General features: G+C 42.8%; 1 long non-coding RNA gene across 1 annotated transcript; it reads left to right on the forward strand.

Annotated features, from left to right (window-relative positions):
- Positions 1–341: 341 nt before the first annotated feature.
- Positions 342–6,224, forward strand: LOC147669878 (uncharacterized). Its single transcript, XR_015303731.1, has 3 exons — positions 342–388; positions 6,039–6,083; positions 6,165–6,224. It is a non-coding gene; the product is annotated as an uncharacterized LOC147669878 (long non-coding RNA).
- Positions 6,225–6,437: the final 213 nt, after the last annotated feature.

The raw sequence follows: 6,437 nt of genomic DNA on the forward strand, positions 1-6,437 counted from the left end.
CCGCTCTTCTATACTGAAGTGTAGCTTGGTGAATGATCTGCCTAATCTGGATTTTCAGATGACAGCTCTTCCTCCTACTTCTGCAAATGACATTAGGGTTATTACTTTCTGCTCACTGCTCTGTGTTTGCTCTATATAATGCTGCTTGTTTTCCCCACCTACCAGTTTTGTCTAAAATGTTGTCCTTATATTGTTTTCTTCTTGTACAGAGACCTTCTCCTGAATAGATGAATTAACTTCATTCAACTCTCCAGGTAAGTTTCCTATTCTTCTGCTTGTAAATTCTTTCACAGTACTCAAACAACCTCTCTAACACTGTCCCTATTCTTTTCTAGATAACGTGAAGTCTTTTGTCTTGCACTGGTTAAAAGGACGAAATTCAGCACTGGTGAGTTTGATTCACTCAGTTAATGTTCATTAATCTTTCCATGCATTGATAAAGTTGAAATACAATATTTACACAGTCTCATGAACTTGCACTGAATACAGGAAACATTCCACTTAGCTCTATGTTTCTCCGCTACTTTGAATGAGTCTCTCTCCTTCAGCTTCCGTGAATAAATGACAGGAATTCTCTGCTTGGAAAGATTCTTCTCTGACACGCTGTTCAAAAGGCTCCGGTTTCTTTTCTGAAAACACGAACTCTGCTTGAACACTCTGTAAACTTTGGACTGCGTGAACCCAAGGTCAAGGCAATGAATGTTGAAAAAACTCTTCACTGGCTGAAATCGTTTCTTAGCTTATTTTCCGAAGACACACTCTAACGCGACCACTGTGACTGGATTCCTCGGTGAAGTGCGCAGTTCCAAAGGAACGCGCGCTGCACCTGGACTCTCGATCTCGTGCTGGGAAGGCTAGACTGCTAACCTAGCATTCCGCACATTCCACAGCTCGGACCAAGTGAAGTCTCGGCTGGCGCGCCATTTTCTTGTCTTTAAGCACATTGAATCTGCATTAGGCTTGCTGAAAGGAGGGATCCTGACAGTACCCCCCACCAAGGAGGGTCCTCCCGGTCTAGGTTTGGTAGGATTTCTTTGGTGAAAGAGGCACACCAACCTAGGAGCATGAACATCCGACTCCAACTCCCAAGACCTTTCCTCTGGCCCATAGCCTTTCCAGTCCACTAGATAGTACAGTCTTCCTCTTACTCGTTTTGAATCCACAATTTCCTTGACCTCAAATTCTAATCCAGTTTCTAACTGAATGGGAGGTGGAATTTCTTCTTTCCGCAACCCCTCAACTGATTTCTTTAATAAGGAGACATGGAAAACTGGATGAATTTTTAGTTTTGTGGGCAAAGTTAGTTTAAAGGTTACTGGATTGATCTGTTCTGCAATAGGATATGGTCCTATGAATCTAGGCTGAAACTTTCTACTGCCTTTTAATCGAAGATTCTTAGTATTTAACCAAACCTCATCACCTACTTTTAAATCTGGGGTATCTCTTCTCTTTTTGTCAGCATACTTCTTGTACCTGCTTTTTGCCTGCTCTAAATTCTTGGATGCCTCTTCATGTATCTGCTGTAAGTGAGTTACTAAATCCTGAACTGCCGGGACAGAGATGTGAACATCTTGCACTGTGGAATTCGGGTGTTTGCCATAATTCAAATAGAATGGTGAATAACCCGTGGACACATTCTTTGCGTTATTATAGGCAAATTCTGCAGTCCATAAATAGTCCAACCATTCCCCACCCTGCTTCAACGTGAATAACCGTAAATACTGCTCCACTTCCTGGTTCACTCGTTCTGTTTGTCCATCAGTCTCTGGGTTGAAACTGGTGGAAAAACGTGTCTCAACCCCAAGTCTCTTCATAAAGGCCTTCCAGAAATGAGACACAAATTGCGTTCCTCGGTCCGATATCATGACCTCAGGAATTCCATGTAATCTCACCACCTGAGCAGTAAATTGAGCTGCTAACTGCCTAGCAGTTGGAGTTCCTTTCAATGCTACAAAATGTGCCATTTTGGTGTATGTATCCACTACCACTAAGATGGTGTTAAACCCTTGACAAGTGGGAAGATCAGTTATCAAATCTAGAGTGAGTGTGTGCCAGGGGGAAGGAGGGTTAGGCAAAGGTTGTAATAAACCCTTAGGTGCTTGCCGTTCTGATTTTCCCTGGGCACAAATCTCACATGTCTTTACATATTGCTCAATGTCCTTATTCATGTGTGGCCACTAATACTTTCTTTTAACTAAGTCCACAGTCTTCAATTCTCCCTTGTGACCTGCCAACAGATGATCATGGCATTCATTCATCGCTTGTCTCTGTAGTGTAGAAGTGGGTAAGTATAAGGCTTCAGTCTGATAAGGTAAACCATCAATGACTTCTCTCCCATCTCCTTGCTGCACCCACTCCAGCATTTTCTCAGGCGACATGACCTGGAGAATTTGTTCCTTAACACTCAAAGAATCTACTGCGCCGATGATTTTTGAATTGGGAATGATTGCTTGTGTCTTAATTTCCTCTTTTCCTTCTCCTGTACCCATTCGGGACAAGGCGTCCGCCTTTCCATTCTGAGCTCCAGGTCTGTAGGTAATGACAAAGTCGTAGTCGGCGAAATACAATGACCAGCGAAGTTGCCGAGGCGTCAAGGTCCTGGCTGATTTTAAAAATTTCAAATTACGATGGTCGGTGTAAACTGTAACTACATGATGAGCTCCCATTAAGTAGTGTCTCCACTCCTTGAAGGCGTCTTTTATTGCTAATAGTTCCTTCTCGGTTATTGTATAGTTGATTTCTGCTGGAGTCAATTTCCGTGAACGATAGGCCACGGGGTGTAGTTGACCAGTTTCCTTGTTCCTTTGAGAAAGTACACCTCCTACAGCCAGATCGGAAGCGTCCGTTTCAACATAGAAGGGCTCAGATGGGTCTGCATGAAGAAGGATCGGAGCTGAAGTAAATTCATCCTTTAAGGCCTTGAACGCTAATTCTGCTTCCTCTGACCATTCAAATTGTACCCCTTTCCTCAACAGCCTAGTGAGAGGAAGGATTCGGCGGGAGAACTCACTAATGAACCGACGATAGAAGTTTGCAAAACCAATGAATGCTTGTACTTCTTTTACACTGGTTGGGGACTTCCATTCCAACACTGCCTGAATTTTCCGCTTGTCCATGTGAATTCCCGACTGCGAAATTACAAAACCCAGGAACTCAACTTCCGTGACATTGAAAGCACATTTTTCCAGCTTGACAAATAACCTGTTTTCTCTCAACTTTTGTAGAATCTTTTGTACTTGGTTCCGATGTTCTTGTACATCGACAGAGTAAATCAAGATATCGTCAATATAAACTATTGCACATTGATCTATGTATTCACTGAGAACATCGTTGATGAAATGCTGAAAGGCAGCAGGGGCGTTGCACAACCCATAGGGCATCACCTGATACTCGAACAGTCCAAAACGGGTTCTAAACGCCGTTTTCCATTCATCCCCAGCCCTTACTCGGATGAGATGGTATGCCCCTCTTAGATTCAACTTCGTGAATATTCGTGCCCCCTTCACCTGGTCTAACAAGACGGAAATGAGAGGAAGTGGATATCTATTCTTCTTGGTTATTCGGTTGATTGCGCGATAGTCTATGCAAGTCCTCAACTCGCCTTCTTCCTTCTTCGGCACGAAGAATAGAGGCGAGGAGACTGGGGATTGAGAAGGACGAATGAATCCATTTGCTAAATACTTGTTGAGGTACTCTTTTAAATGAGCATGCTCCTTCTCAGTCAGAGCATAAACCCGACTGCACGGCATATTTGCCCCTGGTTCAAGGTCTATTTTACAATCATAGACACGATGCGGTGGTAACTGTTCCGCTTCCTGCTCATCAAACACATCTTTAAAATCTTGATATTCCGGTGGTATCGTCTGGGTATTGATTACGCACACCGTTGCATCAGCTGAACATAAGGCTTGGGCCGGATTCTCCCGATGGTTTTCTATTTGGTTTCCGAAACAGTTGTTCCTACAGTAATCTGAAGTCATTTCTATGGTTCTGGCAGCCCAATCTATCGTTGGATTATGCTCAGTGAGCCAAGGAAGCCCAAGAATCAACTGAAACTGAGGGGCGTCGATCAAATTAAAATGAATGTCTTCTTGATGGCCATCCTCTCGAATTAACTGCACCAATTCCGTGTGACTTACTATAGGGCCAGAAGACAAATTCGTCCCATCAATGGCTCTGACTGATTCACTCTTGTCTTTGGCTATGGCTCTCAATCCAATCTTACTTGCGAATTTCAGATCACAAAAGTTTCCAGTTGCCCCTGAATCCACCATAACTGTTATGCCTTCTCGCACTTCTTGACGGAATTTGATGGTCGTTGATAATATGAGATGTGGAGAAGACGACTGTAGGGTGTTAGCCAATTGGTGTTCTTGTGGAGTTGGTTCTTGACTCGCATCCACCTGTACAACTCCTTCTACAGGTGGTGCAGCTAGTTTTCCTTCGGCTTATAAGATCCTTTGGGTTTCTTTGGACAATTCCTCACAAAATGTCCGCTTGAGCCGCAATACATGCATAAATTGCTGGCTCGTCTTTTCTCCTTTTCTTCCTTAGTAAGCGGTCCCCTTATTGTTCCGATTTGCATGGGTTCTGAGCTGTTACCTCCTTCTGTACCTTTTCCTGGTTCAAACCTTGCTCTATCAAAACGGGGTACTGTGCTTCGAAACTCACGTCGTCTTTCTCCCTTCCGTTCCCCTTGACGGAAATCCAATTCCAATACTAGGTCTATTAGGGCAGATATCTCTGTGGGTCGATTAGGTATTTGTGCCAGCCCATCTTTTAATTCATCTCGTAGGCCACGATAGAATATTGCAGTTCTTTTACTTTCGGGCCAATCAGTCTCCATAATTAACTTGTTAAATTGGGCCAAATACGCTACTAAGTCTCTATTGCCCTGTTTCAAATCCAACAACTCATTGTCCACTGCCTGCGAGATTCTTCTTCGGTCAAATATTCGCAAAAATTATTTTTTAAACTCGTCATAATTCTGCAGAAGAGGGTCATCTCTTGATACCAAAGGCATAGACCATGCGGCCGCATCCCCACTCAAATATGATAAGATAAATGCCACTTTAGATTGTGCGTCAGGGAAGATAGAAGGGCGACACATAAAGTGCAAGGAACATTGTGTGATGAACACCTGTGCTTTCTGGGGATCCCCATTAAATCTCTCTGGTGCCGCTAGGGGTATGACTGGGGACAAGGAATGTATGACCTGTGTGGTTGATTTGCTAGTTTCCCCTGTAGATGTTATGGGAGTCTCCCTATTTCTTAAAAGTGATGGCCCAACTTGCTGCGCTAACTCTGCGGTTTCTTTTCTGGAATTAATCACCTCTTGTCTCAACCTTTGGTTTTCTTCTTTTACCGCTACTAACTCCTTTTGTATAGTATCTAAAACCGCCCCCAATGTCTGCAAATTAATTCCCTCAACCATTCTGTTCGGGTGCAAGTTTACAACATGGGCACTTCACTCTGTCAGAGTCCACTTTCTTACCAACTTTTCCTCTCGAAGACTTGCACAGGAACAGAAGATGCTAGCTTTCCGACTCCCTCTTCCAACCAATCAGAATCAGAATATATCTTGACTCTAACTGATTAGATAGAGGGAAGGGGAAAATTGGATAAAATAACGAAATAAATAAAACAGAGAAGAGACTGGTCCTGATCCTCTGGAGTTCCGTGGAATCTTCAATCAGCTTGCAAATCAGCTTCTCAAAGAACCCTAGGAATACTAAACACATACAAGATAATAAATCACTGTACCTGAGCTACTCTGGTCTTCCTATTACTGTTTCTAAGAACACCTACCCAGGAATCAGTAACGACCTGCCGCTCTTCTATACTGAAGTGTAGCTTGGTGAATGATCTGCCTAATCTGGATTTTCAGATGACAGCTCTTCCTCCTACTTCTGCAAATGACATTAGGGTTATTACTTTCTGCTCACTGCTCTGTGTTTGCTCTATATAATGCTGCTTGTTTTCCCCACCTACCAGTGTTGTCTAAAATGTTGTCCTTATATTGTTTTCTTCTTGTACAGAGACCTTCTCCTGAATAGATGAATTAACTTCATTCAACTCTCCAGGTAAGTTTCCTATTCTTCTGCTTGTAAATTCTTTCACAGTACTCAAACAACCTCTCTAACACTGTCCCTATTCTTTTCTAGATAACGTGAAGTCTTTTGTCTTGCACTGGTTAAAAGGACGAAATTCAGCACTGGTGAGTTTGATTCACTCAATTAATGTTCATTAATCTTTCCATGCATTGATAAAGTTGAAATACAATATTTACACAGTCTCATGAACTTGCACTGAATACAGGAAACATTCCACTTAGCTCTATGTTTCTCCACTACTTTGAATGAGTCTCTCTCCTTCAGCTTCCGTGAATAAATGACAGGAATTCTCTGCTTGGAAAGATTCTTCTCTGACACGCTGTT

This window comes from Lissotriton vulgaris, unplaced genomic scaffold, assembly GCF_964263255.1.
Source record: "Lissotriton vulgaris unplaced genomic scaffold, aLisVul1.2 SCAFFOLD_1490, whole genome shotgun sequence".
Lineage (NCBI taxonomy): Eukaryota > Metazoa > Chordata > Amphibia > Caudata > Salamandridae > Lissotriton > Lissotriton vulgaris.